Source organism: Lagopus leucura, unplaced genomic scaffold, assembly GCF_019238085.1.
Source record: "Lagopus leucura isolate 7727_CA_CO unplaced genomic scaffold, USGS_WTPT01 Super-Scaffold_100004, whole genome shotgun sequence".
Lineage (NCBI taxonomy): Eukaryota > Metazoa > Chordata > Aves > Galliformes > Phasianidae > Lagopus > Lagopus leucura.
Window position 1 is genome coordinate 60,752,929 of NW_024962264.1, and position 23,094 is coordinate 60,776,022.

Below are 23,094 nucleotides of genomic sequence, written 5' to 3' on the forward strand. Positions count from 1 at the left end.
GCAGGAAGGCAAGGCACAGGCAAAAGACGAGCAGTGTTTGGTGATAGAGGGGGTAAATGCTACAAAGTGTTTGTGAGGGTTTTAGTAGAAACAAGTCTCATCCAAATCACCAATGCTAGTCCTGGAATTAGGAGTGGCAGACAAATATGCAAGGCTGTCTGAGTCAATGAGGCCAGGTAGGATATGTGGGAAGTGGAAAGTTCACACCTACTGTGATCTCTCTGCCTTGCATGAGAATGCTGATGAGTAATTTGGGTAACGATGCTAAAACCACTGCTGATAGCATGGCTTTCTAGGTTTCTCCTCAGTGTTCACTGCCTTGCAGTCAACCAGCTGGGCCCATGCTCCACTGAAACAGTGGTTGTTGCCAATAAGCTCTATGACCAATTATTGGAGAGGGAAAGCAATGTTTTTTGTGTTATAGCGTACAGGAAATGTTCTCAGCAACAACCTGTAATTCTAGACAGAATGTCCTTCCTATTCAATCCCAACAAGGAGCAGTGCTATTGACCCAAATAACTCCAGCTGCAGATGAAATCAACATGCTGCAAAGTCCCTAACTCAGGGCAGCCTGCTTGGATCCAGCCTGAAGAAGGAGGCAGGAATAGAAAGAGGCTGTAGAAGATATCTAAAGATGTCTGGCAAACTTAAAGAGAGAATGCAGAAATAGCCATAATATCCATGGCAGATGGCAGAATGTTTTCACACTTGGTGCCCAGTACAGATTTCTAGCCTACAAGCAAAGAACAAGGTGTAATGAATGATTTCATGCCCTGCCATCTGCTTTATCGATGGACCATGGGGATTGTAACCACCTGCGGAGCTTTGCAGATTAGTAAGGGCAAAATACATCAGAATTTCTCTGAGCCAGGACTGGCTACCAATAATTTGCAACTTGGACATTATGGCAGTGTTTTGAGGATCACTTTTAGCTGTGTGGATATGAATCAATCTGTTCCATTTGGCCCTGGAGCCCAATGAATTGTCTTCGGCACTTTTTTTTTTAAAACCAATATAGATAAATTTGTCTGGGTTTGTGGGTTTGTGGAGTTCTACCTTTTCTTCAGCTGAATCTCTAATTTTCCACTTGTAGAGCTCTAACTGTATGTCTGAGAAAATGTAGAAAGCTGTTGAAGTTATAGGAAAAGGAATTTGTAGCATTATTGACTTGTCAGTTTAACTTCAATTAAGAGGAAGGAATTCTGGGAAGGAAATTTCCAATTCTGAGAAGGAAAAAAAATCAAACCATCTGTAAGCTGCAAAATCATCAAAGCAATGAGTAGCTACTGATGTGGTTCATTTGTTCAACACAGTTCCTTTCTGTGACAGAGTGGATAAAGCAGAAGCATTAGATATCACATTTTGAGAGTAATAGGGCTTTTGCTACTTCCTTGCACAATACTTCTACAAATACACACATAAATTAAGTTACAGGGTGAACTGTAATGCCTAACCAGTTGGATGATTATGCCCTGAAAATTAATCTGGTATCTCTTCCAATGAAGACATCAAATGAGGGTTTCAAAGGGTCTCCTGAGTGGAATAGTGAGCTAGCCTATTCTCTAAAATTTTAAAAGCAAGCTAGGAGCAAGCAGATTAATTTTATTATTGAGATAGTCTTTCGGTCTTGATAAACTCAGAATACAATCAAGAAATAGAGATTGAATTTAGAGAGGGAAATGTAGGTATTAAGTTCATTTGGGACAATCAATTGAACAAATATGTGATGGTTAATACTGTGTGGTTCAGAAAGCTTCCTGAAAAAGATGGGGAAATGGGGGAATTGTCATGTGATATGAATCAGGAGTCTCATGCTGGATTTTCTGGCATGAGAAAGAAGTAAATGTCACACCAATTAGTAAACATTTATGTTGCCTGCAAAATACAGACGGTACTTCCATTATGCTTAATGTTATCAAGGCCATTGCTGTACTGATGTGCCAAGTTTTGGGCAGTACGCTTCAGAGAAAATACAGACTATTTGGAGATTTTCCTGAGAAGAGAGGCTGGAAATATCACTGACAGCAGAACTTGTACACTTGGATGAGAGCAGGCTGAATGCAACAGATCTTTTTAACGCATAAAAGTTGTTGTGAATCAGTTCATCAAGTCTGTGACATGCAGGATGATAACCTTTATTAATGGGTTCAGATCACAGGAAGGTTGATGGTCAATGTGCATTTTCATTTCCTGTCTTTTCTGAGCTTACCGATAAGATGCTGAAATGCTGTGAGGCATTGTTGGAAGAGTTTTTGGCATCTCTGCATGACTAAAGAGCTACAGGAGCTGCAGAAGCAATGGCACTTCATTGTGCAGTCCATCCACAGCAACTCAAACTTCATTGCGTATATGAACTCCCTCCTTGGCCTGTATTTGGATGACCATCCTTTTGTTGCCTTATCGCTCCTGAATGTTCCTGAAAAAAAGGAACTTAGTGCAGCATTTTGTTTTATACAGAGCTAGTTGACTGCCAGCATTTGTTAGAGTATTGCTAGTTTATTCACAACAAAGTGAAAACAAATTCTTGGTTTGGTAGCAGGAGTCCTCCAGACTGAATTCTAGTCTAATTAAGGGATGCAAGAGCTTGAGCCAAAAAGAAGAAAATGAAACATGAGAGGAAGCGAGGCTCTAATTCCGTGAAAAAAATTAGAACAGTATGTGTTAATATGATTCTAGGAGGCTTTCTGAATGCATGCACAAGACCCTTGTTTAATTCCTTTGGCTTATACATACCAAATTCTCTGTACCATATGAAATTTCTATGTTGGTCTCTTTATACTGGGGCCTTGTTCAGGATTGTATGGACTTCATGAATATTGATGCTGCTCTGTGGGGATGACACGGTTCCTCTAAGACTTGATGCAGGAAATTCAAGCTTTGGGAGCATTGCAAAGATATGCTTTTTTCCTTCTATAGGCCTGCTGAAGCATGGCCACATTACCAAGCTTCCTGCTTCTTCTGCCCTGCTTGAGGGAAAGCAGAACAGTTCGTGCAGGTAGCGCGAAATCAGCAGCATTTATATCCATTGATTTCACCTCAGCACATCTCTTTGCTGATGCAGTTACTATGGGCTGGCCTGACTGAATAGTCTGAGCTGAGACTGTAGGGTACAAGCAGTTATCTAATTATTCATTCCTGTTAATTCATCACTTTGCACCAGAAGAGTGGTGTGGGTATCAGGGTTTCATTAGCTTTTAACTATAACAGAGCTAGAGCTTATGAAAGCTTGATGTATTTACAAGAAGCAGCTAATGATGTTCAGAGGTCAGAATTTTATTAGAATGTGTGTAGTCAACAAAAGTAATCAGAGACAGAATACTACTGCTCAAGAACTCTTTCACCTGCACAAGGACCATGGTTCCCCCCCCCATCGGTCCATTGTTCTCTGGGGAAGAGCAAGAACCACAACGAGGAAAAGGCTGACTTCTTCAGGGGAGAGAACATGAAGTTAAAAAAGGGACAATGAAGATAGAGAGGAACTTTAGGAAATGCAGAGAGCAAGTAATCTGGAAATGTATCCAGATTACTTGTATCTCTGTTATCCTGCAAATGCAGGGGCTTTGAAAACTTGATATCCTGGCAGAGTATCTATTAGTTTTAAATGTCAGAAGCACAAACTTGCATATTAGCTGGCAGTGTAGCATCACATCTGCAGCTGTTGTCACCTTTACAGAGGATAACACTCTTACTGCCAATTTGCTGAGTGTTTGCTATGGTCTTCAGGGTCACTGAATGGCTCAGTAGACGTTGAAAGGTGAGATTAGCATCCTACATCATGCCCTACTCTGCACAACATTCTCCCCACTTTATGCGCTTTTACCACTTTTTCCTGCCTACGTGAGGAAACGTGACTGCAAATTTGCAGAGCTCAGCTTGCACTAAAAGTCCCACAAAAACTCTCAGCTTTGCAGCCTTAGGGCATTCATGTTTTTATTTAACAAACAATCTATGAATTCTGTAGAAGATATGCCCAAGTGTGTGTTTGGTCTAAACAGTGAGTCTGTTTATTGAAATATGACTCTTCATTTATTGCTTTGACAGAGTGAGTTAGGTGATGTTTATCTTGAAATGCTGACCTTCCAGTGGAAGAACATGGGCTTGCACATATCTTTTGTGATAAAAGTAAGAAGAGACCTTGTTTTCTGAAGCTGCTTTCATAGTTGAAGTTCAAAGCATAGAAGGGAGGCTGCTTAAGATTCTTATGTGCTATAGCTTTAAAAAAAAATCGTTGTACTCTTTAAAGGGAAGTTTTAGTGTCATCTGTAGTCATCTGCACTGCTTTTAGAGAGCATGTCTTGTAATTGTGTGGCTTTGGTCTAACATTACGTGGCAGGAATCATGTGGCTACATTCATGTTCTTTTTGACATGGAAGGAGTTCAGAAGGATGAAAGGCTGGAAAGACTTCAAAGCTGCTTCAAAGTACGTTCTCCATATATTCTCTACTTAATATTACAGTTGCTTAATCTAAACCTCGCTATCCAGCTCTGAGACTTTATTCTTTGTGGGTTTTGTTTTATCTGCCTTTGAAGTGGGTGCCCCCTTTATACCACTATTTCAGACACTTAGTGTTTTATGGGTGGTTATAGCTTATCTGAAAAATGAAAATTCTTCTTACTAGACAGGAAAGTTCCAAATTTTGTCAGACTTTTTAGGTTTTTGTAGCAGTGATAGTAGAACACAGAATATTTTAACACTTGCTGTGAAGAAACATATTGTCACCTCTTGAAGAGACTGAGCTGCTCTTTTAATTAAAATTTGATTACCTTACAGCACTCCAGGTTTCTCTTGCTTAGTATTAATCTGTGCCGTTGAAGAACCATGCACAGTTAGCATGTGGCTGAATGCAATAAAAGTGTCTTGAAGCACATTTTTCAGCCAAGTGTCAACAACTTTTTCTATATTGTATTTGCTTTATGCTTGTAACTTCCTACCTCATGAAGCTAGTAAGCTTTTCCTCCATTTTTTCATAGAATCATTAAGGTTGGAAAAGACTTCTAAGGTCATCTAATCCAATCATCTGCCTACAGGCAATATTGCCCACTAAACCATGTCCACAAGTACTACATCTACACTTTCCTATAGGAAGAAGGTAAAAATAAAATCCTAGTGAGTAGCTCTCCACTCATATTGTTACTTTTGATTTTAAAGGGTTTTAAGATTGATTCAGCATCACAGGAGAGGATTATAACATTGCAGTTGATGGGGGAGATCCTGAAGTCTTGATATACCTGGTTTAGACCAACACTCTTACTATCCTTTCTGTTCCAGACCAGCAAGCCTTTACCATCAGTCACATCTTGGAGTTTCTTTTTAAAATCTTTCCAGTGGATTATCCACTTTTTAATATCAGGAAACCAGGATTTGACTCCTTGTCATAAGGGGCCCTCAAAATTTATCTTGGATTTCCCTGCTTGCAGCAAGTAATATGGAAGAAGGTAGCCATGCTAACTTGGTAGTTTTTCTCGCCAGACTTTTTCTTAGCTTCAGGCAGCTGAGATTCTTCCACTGACTGTAAACAGTGAGCGCCACAGTCATGGGTGAAAAATCTCATGGTTTGTCTCTCATTTTTAAAGAAAGTGCTAGAGCCCATCTGTCTCAATACCAGCAATAAGAAAAGATGACTCTGCTGTCCTGCTAGTCAAGCAGTAGTGCATCTCAGCCTCTTTAGGAAGAGATTTTCTAATCTAGGGAACTACTCAGCAGTCAACCTCCTCAAGTCACTGCGTGGGGCACAGGAATTTTAGTGCATACTGTCTTCTTTCTGAGCTGGAAGGTACTTTATATTTGTCAACACAATTGCTTAGCTTAAGCAAAGCCAGCTATCTCCCTACATCTCTAGAGTATCATATAATTTCTTAACATCTCCTAATAGTTTTAGCTAGAAAACAAGGAAACAAGCTAGAAAACAAGGAAAGCCAGTCTGTTTCTCATAGCAAAGGATTAAGAATCTCAAGTATTGCCCTGTTGCTCAGATGTGCTCGTGATCATAGTTCAGTCCTTCACCTTGAGGTTTCATGAGACATTTGTACAGGCTGAGTTCACATCAGCTGGAACACATCTTGCCTACACTTGGCATATTTGACAGGCAGTAGTAGTTGAGTGGCAAGTTCTTCTGCAAGGAGCCTTCAATCCCCCATCTCATGCAGCAAAAGGGGAACTGCTTGTGGTCTCACTCAGAAATTAAACCTATCTCCCACTTCTTTATGATAACTTCTTTGAGACCAAGAGGTTGTCTCCCAAGTGAATATACCTGTTTACAGAGTTGTTCTTCCCCTCCAACTCTTAGCCCAATGAGTAATAAAATATCTTATTCTTGAGATGATCAACATCAAATGAAGGATTATTTCTACATGTTCTTGTTATATCTGGGAAGTTCACCAAAGATGAGGCTTGTGTATTCAAAGATGGAAATGAATTTGACTGTGTAATACACTAAGTCCTACTGGACTTGTCAACAGAGTTTGGATTTTGTGGTGAGGGACATGGTTTATTGAGTACTATTGGTGATAGGAGGATGGTTGGAGTGGATGATCTTGAAGATCTTTTCCAACCTTGGTGATTCTGTGATTCTGAGTCCAACATCCTACTGGGGTGGAAACGCTGAATCACAAAAGATGTTCTGAACAAACCTGAGTATAATGATAACACGACTAGGTGTCTTCTGTTACTCTGACTGTGGTTTGTTTTCCCGTTTTTAAAAATTTTCTCCCCACAAATGATAGTTGACTAAGAGAAGTGACTTTCCTGGAGTGATACTGGATAAAGGAATTTTTATTTGGGGTTGCTTCGTTTGTCTTAAGCCAATGCCTTCCTGCAATGGGCAAAATTCCTTGAGTATGTGTTTCTAAATTTATTTTCATGTTAATGAACTTGTAATGCTTGCTTTTCTTTCAAATGCTTTGCTTCCATGGAAAAAATCCTTCTATAAACATAAATTTACAGAATTCTCTGCCAAAATATGATGGAAGTGGCTGCAGAGATGGCAAAAGAAATGTATCTTTCTCTTTTATGAATAAACATACGTAATTATTTGAACAGCTTAGACAGACACTGTCTTTCCTTGTTTTGCCTTGCAGCTTTTGAGATTAGTTTCATTATTTGTTGTATTCCTGCTGAGTCTAGAATTTTCTAACATGGAAACAGGAGAGAAGGAAAGGAGTGTAGAAAGTTAATGAATGCTTTTATATGAAAATATGTTGTGAAAATAGGCTTCTTGTAAAGTATAGCATTAAAACAAGAACTCTGGACCCGTCAGCCAACTGTGTTAGGACTTCCCTTTCCTAGAACTCACTTTATTAATTTTCTTGGTTGTGAAATAATAAACTGAACATAATTTTCAAATAGTGTTCAGTATCATGGTTTTATGTAAAAACATTGCATTGTCAGTTCTCTTTTTCCTTATAATGAGCCTATTTTCTGACAGGCTTGTACTGAACAGGCACCCCTTAATAAGCTGTAGTATTAGCCTGCAAATCTTTTCACTGAAATGTGAAATTTTGATCAGAAATTATTGGTATGTGTGTTTGTTTTTTTTTCCTTCCCCTAACTACTTTGTCCCCATTCTAATTTTTCACTACCCTTGTTTATTTTGGCTTCCACCATAATTCTACCATGACCCATGTCATCAGTATGGCATTTTTTTCCCCTGCCTCACGTCGCTCCTCTGTTTACTTCACAGAACTGAACCAGACCAATATTGATCTAAACATCTGTTCACCACTATGCTTACCAGCAACATTTTCTCATGAAAAAACTGCCATTATATTTTCTCTGCCTTTTAACCAGTCCCTAATCTATAATAGGGTTTGATACTCTAACCAGTTACACTCCTTCTCCCTTCTTGATTTTCTTTATTATTTCTGTCCAGAAGTAGCCTTGTGTGCTTGGAAACTTCTGACTAGTAATGTCTTTCATGATCTTAGACTTGTAGGGAAGATCTCTGAATCTGCTGCATCCAAAAGGAAAGCAACTCCCAGCCTAGGATATGAATCAAGTTGTGGTGTCTATGCCACGCGTATCACTGTCAGTCTTCCAGAGCTGAAGATGAAGAAACTTCTCCAGAAGATCAGAGACATGCTTTTTATGAGGCAGTATAAATCCTGCAATGATTTAGAAAATATGAATTTCTTCCTCTATCAGCAAAACCTGCTTCTAAATGTTTAATTCAGTCAACTTCTACATGAAGGGTTGCCTCTGAAGCAGGCTTTACTTTAAGCAGTGGATTGGCCTCACATTTAGTAGGACATGACAGGGAAGCTCTGAAAACACTGATGAGGTTCACCCTCTTATTGTGACTCCACAGGCCTGCAGTGTAGCAGGAGACTGAAGAAGATCTTCAGCTTGGATGCAATGTGCTTCATGGATCTCCTGCAGTCTGGTTCATTCAGTCCTGAGTAGTTCAGAAGAATTTCTATTCATCCAATTGTCTTCTATTATGTTTTCATGTGCAAAGGTACCATTCTTATCCTCATTAGCAGACACCCAGTCAGTACAGGTGAAGTGTTTGTGCTCCCATTTCTGTTTAAATATCCCTATCCTCTCCTCCTGGAAATGGCCATAGCAAACGTGCAAATTGTTTTCTTCCCAGCCTGTGGATACTGTTCTCACTGATAGCTTCTGATGGAAACAAATCATTTTTGAGCCCTAAATAAGTGAAATTAGCGAGAAATATGGGCTCATCTAATGCTTCCATTTACTACTAAATTGAAGATATTGCAACATTTATTTCAGAGTTGCCTGTACATGTCTCTCTTAAATTCTTGCCCAAGTTCTGTCTTAAGAAAATAAATTGTAGTTGAGCAAAGTTGTTTATAAATTGTTATGATTAAGTAGATTTGGAGGCACATCTTGTTGATTTGGGAAAAACTTTTTGAGCAGTCACTTCCTTTTAATAATATTTACTGTGGAGATTCTTTTGTCCTTTGACTTGATAAACAAAAATGTGTAGTGCATTTTTGAGCACTTCTCCCTTTGGGTGCTCGAGCCTCCACTCCTGTTAAAATAACATTTTGGTTTATCACAGAGTGATAAACAGGGACTGGGACAGTGGCCAGTGCCCTTCAAGAGTGGAGAAGGTGTATGTCTCATCTGAGTTGAAACCCAGTTAGATGCAATAAGCCATGTGATAAAGAGTATAACCAAGGACAGTTGCAACCTTCAGCTACTGTCTTCCCTCTTTGGGTTCAGCCTCCAAAGATGGAGACTGTTCTCTATTTTTCTGGATGGAATTCAGTAGAGTTTTAAGAAGTTACTGTAGGGAAGATAGAGATACCATGTGTCTACCTGACTTGCGGTGCAGACAGCTCTCAATCTACTTCAAAGTGAAGTCTTCGGACTATTCTAGGAGGAAGAAAGTTCCTCTTTTACTTCTCACCAGGCAGTTTGTTGTGCATAGATCTGTTATTTTCAGTTAAATCTGTTGCACAAAGCTGTTTTTTCTAGGGCTGGCTTTAATTTTGTTCTGAATTTTAATGCAAGAAAATTAAAAATATTTTCACACCTTGGAATGAGATTTAAGAACCACCCAGATGTCTCCAAATTTGCAATTTTTGTCTAAACACGGGATTTGGAAGATAATTGTGTTTGGCTTTTTTTAATGTTTCAAGTAAACAAGAAAATATATGCTGTATTTGAGAGTCCCTAGCTAACGAAAAATCATCCACTGTAGGTCTGAATTTTAAACATTAGGAAATATTGAAATTGGTCTCTGTAATAGATCATCTGCAAGTCAGTAATAATTAACAGGTTTAAGAAATACCTGCTGTATGAAATAGGTGACATTTTGGGTTAGTAAAGCCAATAGAAGAAAAGGAAAAACTAGATGTGGCAGAGCATTTACACTCCCAAATAGAAAAGGTAATTCCAAGGTAATTTGGAGGAATGGGGAAAATGTGAGGTAGAAAGCTTACTCTTTGCAAAATTATCTTACTCAGTACTGTACTTCTCTTTAGGTGTATTTCTTGTCCTTTCCCCCTTACCTCTGGATTATTTTCTTCTTTGATGTAGAGAAGCACTGAAGACATATTTAGTGTCACTCACCACAAAATTTCTGCATCATTTCAGAGTCAGGTTTCTGGGAATTGGTTTTGTGGGAACCCAAAATTTCAGCTTCTTTAAATGTCTGAAATGGAAAGAAACTTTGAAACATAACAGGTGCAGAGTGTCATAGTGGCATTGCTTCAGCTAACCTCTGGCTTCTGATGGAATCTGAGTCTTTTCCAGATGTCAGCTGCAGATCTAAACATCATTTCATAGAATCATTTTACTTGGAAGGGACCCTTAAATGTCATCCAGACTAACTCCACTGTGAGGGCACATTGCTGGCTCATGTCCTGCTCATCAAATACAAATACCCTGAAATCCTTTTTGACAGATATGTGTTTTCCATCCTTACAGCCCCCATCCTGTACTGAAAGCAAGGGTTGCCACAACCCAGGTGCAAGGCTTTGCATTCAGGTTTATTTAACCTCATGAGGTTCATCGGAGTCCTCTTCTTGATCTCGTCTAGTTCTCTCTAAGTGGCACCCCATCCTTTGGATGTGTTAACTACACTACACAGCTTGATGTCCTCAGGAAACTTGGTGCACTTGATCCACTGTCAATGTCTTTGATGAAGACCATCTGTCCTAGTACTGACCCCTGAGGGAAACCACTCATCAGTGATATCCATCCGATCACTGAGCCATGGGCCAGCACTCTCTTGATATGACCTTGTTTCTAAACTAACAGTAGCAACAAGCACCTTCTATTTGTGTTTTGAAATGAAAGCAGAAGTGACTTTAGTTTCCAAAGGCTCTGATTATCTCTCTGTAGGTGTACTGAGTCTACTCCACTCATTTCTGGAGTGGAATACTTTTGAGTCCAGAGCAGAGTACAGTATAAAAATGTAATCACCAACAGAATGATAAAAGTAAAACAGGAAGAAGACTAGGAGTAGGTTTGGGTGGTCTGGGAAGTTTGAAGAAATATTGTTATTAAAAATTAGTAATTTTTGCTTAATGTGGACTAAAATATAGTAAAATAAAATATATTAATTGTAAAATTATGTTTAATGTTCTTTGAATTCAGTGATTAGTGATTAGAGAAATCTCTTACTGAGTCTCAGAAATGTGTTTTTTTTTTTTTTTTTTTTTGTGTGTGTGTGTGTGAAACAGCTTAATTTCCCATTTTGCCAGTTAGTGATGTTTGGGGATGAAGCTTAGGTAAGGGAAAAGTTGCTGGTCATTTTGCTGGCGGCAACCTAGAAACTCCTAAAACAGGATACATTTTGAGTGTTTCAAAGATCCTGAACTAGATTTGGGAAACTGTTTGGTATTCTTCACCTTTGCAAATTGGAAAGTTGAATAGATTGAATTGATGTTGGTGTACAGCACTTGAGTTTTTTTGTTTTTTTTTTTTACATATATATGATTTAATTGCAAAATGAGCAGTTGTTTTGGAATGTAATGGCTTACTGAAAATCAACCTAATCTTTTTCTCTTTACTGTTAACAAATCACTTAATCACTAAGCTTGTGTTTGGCAGCTGTTAAAATGCTTATGTTTTCTACTCTCCATGCCAAGAATGACATGTGAAAAAAGAACTTTCCAGTAATGTTCTAGCCACAAAGAGAAGCTTGATACTCTCATGTCAATTCAGTTTTTACCATTCAGTTTTTGAATCCTCTGGGAATTTTGGCATTTCCTCATCTTCTCCATTAAAATATATTTGAAACCACCTGTACTTTTTTTTTTTTTTTTTTTTTTTTTTGGGAAAGATTTCTTAAAATCCAGGACTCAGAATCCTGAAAAAAATAGACGTCACTTAGCATCCTTGACAGGCTTTTGTAATCAATATGTAAAAAAAAAACATCACATTGGTGTGAAATTTCAAAAGCACAAGGACAGCAAAAAGGTACAAAATTGTTTTCAGTAAAGCTTTAAGGATATATGAATATGAGTTTACTACTTCTCCTTTTAAATTCTCTAACCATTTTGCCCACTTATAATATTTAGCTTGGCAAGTGATGTCTGAATTTGTCTAGTTCTGAAGCAAAGTATTTTTGACTCTTGTGAGATCACATAAACTGATTCAGCTAAGTAGAATAGTTGTCATATTCTTTTCTCTGTCTAAAACCCTAATGCTAATTTCTAACATGGGTGTTCATTTTATTTTAGGAAAAATGTATCATCTAAGATGATGAAAGCTACAATTTTCCCAGCAAGCTGTCAAACAACTGTTCTATTATCCTGTCATTTACACATGAATAAAATGTCTGTTAGAACTAATAATAAATTGGCCTGCATTTTAATGAGACTAGTGATTTATTGCTCAAGGAAGACTGCAAAATACTATAGGAAATGCAAGTTGAAAAGGCAGTGAATATGACACCTTAGCCCATCTTATGTTATATGGGAACATGCTTATGGATGCACGTAAAGTAGGAGTAAGGAAGATTTACATAAACTAGTGTTCAACTACTATGATTTGGGTATGATAATCTGCAATTCTGAGTGTCCTAAGTCCTGTGGACTGCTGGGCAAATAATCAACCAATATGATAGGGGATTCTTTATAAGTTTATCCCTGCTACTTGCTTTTTGTTGTTTTCCTTTGCTTTTCTTCCTGTGAATGTTCCTGAAAGGCAGGATGTTTTTAATGTTATCTTAATGTTTGAGGAAGACAGTCACTTGAGCATGCTCAGTATAAATACATAAATATCTCTATTTCAGATTCTCTTTTGGGTTTGGGAATGAGGTTAGTGAAAGGGAGGGAGGAAGAAGGGAGAGCATGCAGTCATCTGGAGAAAAGATTAAACATTCTTTGATCATAAGCAGCGGGACTGATCTTCCCATACTGTGTCCTGCAGCTCTAACTTTAAAGTCCTTGTGCTGAGAAATACACTATTTCCTCTATTTCTTCTCATGCAGTTTATGTCATCTGAAACACCAAGGGTAGAATTTACTGGATGGTTTGAGGAGGACTGCCTTGCTGAGGGTGCAGGCTGTATCTAGGAGCAGGCTCATATCCATATTTCTTCTGCAGTGGTGCAGATGTGTCTTGTCTTCATGAGGTCACAGATGAAATCAGACAATCTATAAAACATTGATCCTATGATGCCCCACCTCTTCTTGTGATTTATTTGTTAGTGGGTATTATGTTTCAAGAAACATTTAAATGTGGTACTAAGACACATGGTTTAGTGCAGAAATATTGGTGGTAGGTGGACGGTTGGGCTAGATGATCATGGAGATCTTTTCCAACCTTGGTGATTCTGTGATTCTGTAAAGTTGTAAAAACTAAAAACTGGCTGAACTGGGGAGAGGAGTGTCTCTAGGATCATGCAGGTCCTTGGCATTTGGACAATGCCAGGCAGGTACATTTAATCCTAATAATATGAGTCAGCAAAGCTGGTTACTGAGTGATCCTGGCCAGGCTGTGACAAACGGTAAAGGCAGAGAAACATCCTAAACTCTGACCCTGTGCTTACACTTTTAATTCACGACCAAAAGATACAAGCCAAAACTGTGGAAATGTAGCAGAGTACACCTTAGCACTGTTTGCTTTAATTTTACTTCAATGGCTCAAACAGGAGTAGAAGCCACTTTTTTTGTTTTTTTTGTTTTTCTTTTTGCCATGTCATCCTAGTCACTGGCTTGTAGTTGGGATTCTGTGGAATCATAGTTAACTGTATGGTAGTGTAATTTCAGCTACGTGGAAGGTACCCAGAATAATCCCTACCAACATTTTACAGAAGTCTCCTGGGAGGCAGAAAATGCAAGTCTGAAGCTCTTTGGGCAGATGCTGAAGTTGAACAAATCTTATCCACATCTTAAATCAGAGCTCTGGTTCCCAGTCTAGGGGGGAGAGGTGAGCAGGAAAAGCAGAGGAACAGATTTTGAAGGACTGGCAGAAAGGTTACATCTGTCCTTAACCATTGTTCAGAGCTGGTCAGGACAAAGGACTGTCTAGATGAGTAATATGTTTGAGAGCACTCCAGTCATCATGTCAAACTCGTGTCACTGCTTTCTGTCAGTTCTGCTGAACATTCTTATAAATCCCATTTTAAAAAAATGCAATTTTCAAGCACGAGGCTATATTATCCTGTGTGTTATCAGTATTAAAAAACAGGAGGTATGTGTAGCATCTACTGAGAGCTTACTTTTTTTTTTTTTTTTTTTTTTTTGCATCACAACTGCATTCTTGCAAAGGACGTAAAGTTACTTCTGAGCTTCCTATAATGACAGGCAGAAATTACAGCAGAAAGTCAAAGCTTGAGCAGTATTAGCCTTCCGAAAGGAATTTCTTGACATCAAAGCATGAGGCACAGTCAAACTTATGTTTAATGTAAAGTAACTAAGACACGCTCTGCTCTAGCGTTGTTTGTGAAGTGGTTTAACTGCTTATCCATTTTGAACCTCCTTTACAACACAGTATATATATATATCTTGAAAAAAGGGGTTTCTAGACTCTATGTGGATTGGTGAGCTCAATTATAGCCATGTGTTTAATATTTTTTCTTAAATTTGCATCTCCTGTCTAGGTTGTTGTTACAAGCATATAAAGGAATATTATAAAAGGATTAATCTTTAGTACCAGAGATTATATTTGATCCAGAGCAAAGTGCAGAGAAATTTTGGGAGGTCATGGATAGTTTTCCATCCCTACTCCTGTTTTAGACCATTTTTGATAGACAACAAGCTTGAATCCTCTCTTAGAATTATGATTTTTGGGTTGTTTACAGAACTGCACAGTTAAATCAAAGTTCAGCTTTTGATAATAACCAAAGTAGGTTACAAATCCTTTTGATCTGTTAGGCTCATTTAAGGCTTAGAAACAGTGCAGTTGTTACTCAACAAAAGGATAGAAATTGTGAGAAAATGGAATTTCTTTCTGTGGCAGAACTGTGGAACTTTATAAGCTTTTCTTAAACGAGGTTTGTACTTTGGTTGTAATAGAGGAGTAGTTGAGTCTCAAGTCTGTGCCTGTGTGAATGACCAATGAACTTCTGTCATAAACTTCTTGGATGGTTCAAGAACTCTGGGGTTCCTCATGAGCATGGTTGATTTAATTGAGTGGTTTGAGAAGATGGACCAACTTGACTTATTCAGCCGATCACCTTTCTTCATCTTCTCAACAAAAGATCTGATGAATAGGTACAAAAGCTCTCTAGCTGGGAATGTCAGAATGACTTGAAGATTTCTTCCAGGCAACAACTTCTGTGCCTAGACCGATTTCTGTGCTTGCACATTTTGATGAACGTTCTAGGAAGACAATCTGGTTCTTCCACCCACAGATTCAACTGGAAGCTTCTGTTGCAAAATTCATCAAATTATACATTGTTAAGATGCGTAGCTAAGAATCTACTGACGAAAATGGACTCTTCCTGCAGGTGTAATGAGGTCATGTAGAATGTTGTGTTTTGCACATGGTTACAACTATCTGCAGCAATGGTTTCAGCATATGTTGGAGTGGTCATGGAGGATCATATGCCAGCTGAATTACAGGAATTCAAGAGAATAACAGTTCAGGTCTCGGATAATCCAGCGTTCCTTGCAAGAGACTTCTGCTGCCATTTGAACAACTGGACATGCTGTTCAAAATTTTAATTCTATTCATTAGCATTATCCTATGCCAACATCCCAGTAGGTTGCTTTTTTCTTTTCTCTCTCTTCTTTTCTCTCTCTTCTCTCTCTTCTTTTTTTCTTTCATTTCTTTCCTTTTTTTCTTTCTTTCTTTTTTTTTTTCCGAGAAACATCAGGTTCCTGACCATCCGTGTCCAAGAGTGCCTAGATTTATCTAGTTCTTTTAATTATGCTGTTCAGGCAGCCGTGATCTCTGGATTTGCCTTTGTGCCTTGCTGGATGTTTCACAGTCCTAGCTTGAGATGGAACTTACAGAATCTGAGCTTAAAATGTCTCACTCAGATTGCCTGGAAGAGACAGTCTTTGGTCCTGTAGAACCCATTTCTGACTTCAGCTTTAACAACTTATAGTAAAACACTTAACATCAGAAAATTTCCAAACAGTTCCAATCACAATAGAAGTAGAAATAGAGTTCATCTAGAATTACTTTCAATTTCTCCATCAAGCGTTGTCAGATGTGACATGTTCTCACAAAACTGTCAATTTTTTTGATAGTCATCAGACATATCTCAAAGAGCAAGCATTTGGAATTGAAGGTTTGAAGGAAAACTTGGAGTGAGAACACCATGAGCAACTTGCAGGCAACAGAACCAATAATTCCAAATAACAGACTTATTTGAACTTACTGTTTACTGAGTGTTCGGATGTGCTGCTGCTCTGTTTTACTTATGTTTCAGATTTACATGACACCATGGTTGGAGTACAGGTTGTAAACCAGATTGTCTCTCACTTACCAGAATTTTCTAAATCACCAGAATAAGAAGCTGTGCAATACTTCATGATAGCTGTCTGGATGGGTCTTTTCACTTCTCTTACTGAATTCATAACTTTTTAAAGTACAGATACAGTGCAGTTTTAAAACAAAAATATGCAATTAATTGTTGAGTAATTTCCCTGCTACTCAGGGAAACCAGACCAGAGTTCAAGAAGTGTTTGGATAGTGCTCTGAGATAAGTGTTTTAATTTTTGGTGGTCCTTTGTGGAGCCAGGAGCTAGTCTCAGTGATCTCTATGGGTCCCTTCCAACTCAGGATGGTCTATGAATGTCATGTCATGACTGGTCTCCCTCAGTTTTGAATGAAAACAGTGTAGAGCAATGTCTTATATCTTAGACATATTCTCTAATTTATCTATTTATTCCATAGTAAATAATCAGCAGCCCTAAATAAAGTGTTTCAATGTTCACCTTAAGAAGAATTTTTCTTATAAAACAAAATACATATATGACCAACAACTGATGAGAACTAGAAAACAACATATTTAGAAAATTATTGAAGTATATTTGTCTTATTTACATTAACTAGAAATTAAAGAATTTACAATTTGCTTTCCTCTTCTATAGAATGCTAGAATCTCTAGTAACAAAGGCAGTAAGTTGGTTTTGTTTTTATTTTTTGAGTGGGAACGGGGTGGCTTTTTTTCTTCTAGATCTTTGCTCTCTCTGTGTTTTTTTTTTTTTTTTTTTTTTTTCTGATCCTTTGTCCAAGCTGTAACATTATTGGTAACATTTGTTTTGAAGAGATAGAGGTAGAGTGGTGTTTTGGCCTCTAGGCTTGCTATAGTGTTGTAAACTTTGTTCTAATCCTCCTGCAAAGGTTTGCAGGTTGGCAAGATAGTCAATGTGTACTTCTCAACTGCTCTGGAAGGTGTTTTTCATGCTCTTTAAGAGCATGTTTGCTTTAGAATCATAGAATCATAGAATCACTAAGGTTGGAAAAGATCTAAAAGATCACCCAGTCCAACCGTTCACCTTTTCCCAATAGCTCCTACTAAACCATGTCCCTCAACACAACATCCGGTCTTTCCTTGAACACCCTCAGGGTCGGTGATTCCACCACCTCCCTGGGCAGTCCATTGCAGTGCCTGACCACCCTTTCTGAAAAGTAATACTTCCTCATGTCCAGCCTGAATCTCCCCTGCCGTAGCTTGAAACCATTCCCCCTGGTCCTATCACTAATGACACGAGAGAAGAGGCCGACCCCCAGCTCACTACAACCTCCCTTCAGGAAGTTATAGAGAGCAATAAGGTCTCCCCATAACTTCCTGAATTTATTTGTATGAAGTTCTCTCCCAGTTCCCTCAATGGATACACAGATGCAAACAGTTTAATTTCAGTTTTGTTAATAGTTTTCTTAATAATTTGTTCAGCAACTTCTAATTTGTAGTACAACAAAGTAGAATAAGTAGAACATGTTCTATGGATATGGATATTTGCTGAAAAGGAAATTATATTCTTTGTCATCAAAATCCAGGAGGAAAACTCTAACTCCATTGTAGTGTTAAAAAGCAACATTCCTTTATTCCTCACAATACCTACCGGGCAATTTGACAAAACAAGTGCACTCTTTCAGAGTTCAGGTTCTGCATTTAAACAGTTAAGACATACGTATGCTGTACCTTTGTATATATATTCGTTATTTTCCATTAACTCATTAATAAATGCTAATGTCCCTCTGTGCATGCACAGTTGCATCTAGGGTGGTTGCACGATTGCTTACTTTATCCCCACTTTTCCATCGTTAGCTTCATTGCAGAGACTTTTGGCCTCCGTGTTTCCCCAGTTTGGCAAACATCCATTGCTTGTTCGGACACAGTTATTTCCAAAACATATGTGCGAAAATCCAAGAAAAAAGTCCTTTCACCTGGTGAAATGCAAAGATAAAAGTAGTCTACTATGACTCCAGTGCTTCCTGTGAAGCAGAATCACTGAGGCAAACAAGGCTGTTAACAGCCCAAAGTTGAAGTGGAGAATTTTAGAGCTAGCACTCATTGATTTCTTCTGCTAAATTAATGCATTAGTCCTTAAACTGATATACTGATCCCTTATTGCTAAACAAACCAGTCTAACCCTAATCATCTTCCTTATCGTTATATTCCTTCCTTTTCATTCATTGCATAAATAAAAGTAGCAGCTAACATATGCAAGAGACACAGTTTCCTTCTTCCTCAAGTTGTCGGTTGGTTCTCTAATATGACCTCAGGCTATAAATCCTCTTCAGATCTTGGCAGAAACTGCAAACTCAAGAAACTCTAATTCACGCTTATAATGATGCCAGAAGGGAAGAATAAGGCCATAGAATGCTTTGCATTCCCCTGCTCTCTGCTCTTAAGCAGTTCTGATGCTATCACTGTATCTCAGCTTGGTGATAAGAATAAATCTTGTCCATTAAATACCTGATGCAAAATAACTCCTGCCTCTGAGAATGCTGGATTATGCTTTTATCATCCACTTAAACAGACTTTCTTTGTTGATCTTTTCTGGCTTTGAAAACGTAAAACTTGTCACAGCTATACTTTGAAAAGGGAAGAAATAAAACTTACATTGGAAGGTGAAGATGAAAAGGTTTTCTATCCAAAACAGAAATCAGACAGCATTACTTTTTTTTTTTTTTTTTTTATTTTTTCTTTCCCCACATGGTCAGCACTTCTAACATTGTTAACTGCCAGGGATCAATTTCTTTCAGCCCAAAGGAAAGATACTGTGCAGCTGTGTGTGTATCCTAGGGGGATCAGTCTTAACATTTACTTAACAGCAGACTTTCAGTAAGACTTTGAGTAAACGAGTTTGTATCAGAAAAAAACCGCCAACAATTAGAATAAAATTTAAAGCATTTCATCAGCTTACTTGCCTCATTGCTATATTTTAGTACAAACAGTGTGGAGATGCTTAAGAGAGAAATACTGATCTTTCTCTATGTTGAGCGTACGGCTCAAAGGACAAGAGAAAACAGTGGGTGACTGTCCACCAGAGGGACGTCTTGGGATATGTCCTCCATGCTCTTGTGTTTTCCTGGCTTTGATGATGGAATGAAACTGGGGCTCTATAAGAAGCTGCTCTAAAATTCTGTGTGCGTCTTGCCTCTTGAGAGAGAGGGCTTTCTGACTCCCTGGATTTGCTGTGTGTGTGTCCAGTGGTGATAGAATATCATGCCTGGAAAACTTGAAATAGGGCACTATCACTGTGTGTTGTAGATGTTTCCTATTCTGTGAATGTGCTAAACTATTATCAGACCATATGCTCAGAATGAAAGACTAAGAATATCTTTGGGAAAGGTTTGTTTTTATCTATCTTCATTGCTTATCATTATAATCTGACAGACTTTGTCATAGTTCAGTAAGAAAAATGCAAAAAAAGTGCCTTTTACATAATTTTGCTTGCTTCTTGCATGTTGGCAACAGGGGTTTACAATACATACAATACATAAAGCTAAGTTGTTTCTCACCTGGATAGAAGCTCCCAGAGTCGAGTAGCACAGTGCATTGTAAAAAATCACAGCACAACTATTTCACCACTAGCTGATCTGATCTGGCAGATTGTCAGCACTTCCCTGGGCTTTGCTTTTCCTGCTTCAAGCCATAAGATACTACCACCTTCTTTCCAGCGGCCCCAGTACTTGTCACACTCTCTCATGTGACAGTTTAACCCACTAACCCAACAGAAACATCATCTGTTGTTTTTTTTTTTTTCTGCTTAATTGCTGGGCTGAATCTGTTCACAGGGACAGCCAGCAGCTACCTGGTACAGGTTAAATTGTGACTGAGTACAGCTGGCAGTGTGGAAAGAAAGAAACGATGAACGCAAAGAGTAAGGTCAGAGATACCTCTCAATAGCTTTTTCAATGGATGATTGACTTGTGCTGGGAGACAGCCTATGGCAAGAGGAATCAACAACCCTAAGTGTACGAGTTAGGCTTCTCAACTGCTGTGGCAGTGCTGGGTCACAGGGGAGGGACCATGCTCTCAATGATAACTGAGCACAGGATTAATACCAGTGCTCTGCAACACCTCAGAGGACACGTTTCTTCCCATTGAGTACTTTATGCTTCTGGAGCAATCAGAATGAATCACAAATGAGCCTTTACAATGCACTCTTTTCAGTTCCATCCTTTATTTTCTTCCTGTCTTCTATTGATGCCTCTGATGGGGAATGTGTTGTTTCCTGGGCCTTCCAGGACAGCTGAGCTCTTCTAACTGCCCCGAGCCAGAGGATGTGTCACTTCATATAGAATATATGGTATATATAGCATATAACTTTATATAAATATAAGTATTATATATTTATTTATAAATACAATGCCACATTAGACTAAAAGCTTAATAGGAAAGTCCTCCTATTTTGGAATACTGTCATTCTTGTACACTGCATCTTCTACAAAACCATGGACTAAAAACACAGACTTTCTAAAAGCAGGCTGAAATATTTATACGTCTCCAAAACATCCAGTTCTCTCTCAGGTCTAAGCATTGGTGCTTGGAGTAGAATCCCCTGACTTCTCTGATTTACTCTCTTAATCTTTAATTTGATTTACATTTTCTGACTAGTTTACGGGCTTATGATTTCTCAAGCATTAACCCCCCAAAATGGACAGAAAGTGCTGTTACAAAGGTATATTTTACTTTATTTTATTATTATTTTTTTTTTAATTAGACTTCTGTTTGCCCTTTAACTGGGAAGATATCTCATTATTTTTGTTATTGTTAAATTCTTTGGAATACTGATCCATGGAAATAAAAAAAAAACTATTTTACAAAATCCAGGGACGTGTGGAATAACAATTACACTTTTAAAATGATGGGAGGTCAAAAGCATTGAAGATAGCCTGTCTGCTTTAGGGTGTGTAGGTCAGAAGTTTCTGTGGTGATTGGGTAAGAACTCATACAGAGGGTAAAGTTATTTGTTAAATAAATGCGGTTTCAAAGGTAGGAAGAACCAGTTGTTTAAAGTATTGTAGTATCTCTACTGAGTAGAGACCATAAAAGAAAGTGGATGCGTTTCAAAATGAAGTGGACTTAAATATTTTACTATTGTCTTTGTTTATAATTAGGGATGAGGGGGGAGAAATAAGGTTCTGCCATGTTTACATTACTATTACTGCTGCAAACAGACACCTCAGAGCCCTGAACACATCAGTCCATCTTTATCGGCTGTTTTGAAGTGCTGTTGGATGAGTAATGAAGGTACAGGTGGAGACCAAGGGACCCAGACAGCCCAAAGCAATCTGCACAGCAGGCTCAGCAGACATGACTCAGGGCTTAGATTTCTTTGAAATGCTTCTTGGAGTAGAATTGGGAAAGTTTAGGATCCTGAGCAGAGAGGTAGTTGTTACAACTCTGCAATCAGCATTGGCAGATCTATGTTGCACTGACCTTTCTGCTCTGAATGTGACTGAGAGAAGATCTGAAACAACTGGAGTGCACTCACCAAGCTTAAGTCATGCCTGACCAATATGACTGCCTTTGTGATAAAGTAACTAGGTTTGTGGATTAGGCACTGACTTTGGATATCACTTGGCTTTAGTAATGCTTTCAGCAGTGTCTTTTATTCTTGGGTTGAAGCTGAGACATCACAGCCTGAGTTACGGGGCAGCTGGGTAGATAGGTAATTGGTTGGATGATCAGGCTTACAGGGTCAGGTGAAGGAATCATACTCAGCAGGAAGCCTGAATAAATGGAATATTACAGATGAGGACCACAAAGATGATCAAAGGGCTGGAGCACGTCTCTTACAAAGAATATCTGAGGGAGATGATAAGGTTAGAGGAGAGAAAGCTCTGGGGAGATGTCATTGTGGCCTTCTAGTATTTCAAAGAGAGCTTACAAGCAGGAAAGGGAACGACTTTTTACATGGTCTGGTAGTGGTAGGACAAGGGAGAATGGCTTTAAACTAAAATAGAGGAAATTTAGGTTAGATGTTAGGAGGAAGTTTTGCATTCAGAAGATGGTAAGGCACTGGAAGAGGCTGCCTAGAGATCTGTAGATGCCCAAGGCCAAGATGGTATGGGGTCCTAGGCAGCCTGATCTGGTGGGTGGCAGCTAGCCACATGGAGAAATTAAATTCCACACCTATGCTTCATATGCACTTCTGTGTCAGATGCTGTTCTGTCAGACCGCTCTTCTGCTGCCGTCTGTCACATGGCAACAGAGCATAAGGGAATATTGGTGGGAAGGGTTACATCTACTAAAATTCACTGATGCTTGCTGAATGTTTGTGGACACCAGAGATGGAGTTGGCACAGTGAGGCAGTGGGTGATGAGTTTCAGCAGTGACAACAGCAATAGTGGGTCACGTGCAGATATTTATAAGCGTGGCATGCAGGCTCTTGTTCATTGCTGGTGAAAACGCGTAACTAATGGTGGTGACTGTTGAAAAACAGTCTTTGTAGCTTTGTAGCTAAGAATTTGCTTTATCAAATAGTATTATTGTGCTCTTTGTATCTTATGTAATTTCCATAGAAATAAATAGGAGACACTAGTATCTGAGTGACCTAAATTCGATTGGTTTTGATTTCGTCTTTAATATACAATGTACTGTTAGGCCACACCTTGTCAAATTTTTGGGCCCTAATCTCTCATTAGAATTGCACATGACCTTGGATGAATAAGAATTTAAATATTCAAAATATGTATTCTAACCACAAAATGATACATAAAACTATGTATTTTTTCCCCCTATAAAAAAGTAAAGGTAACAT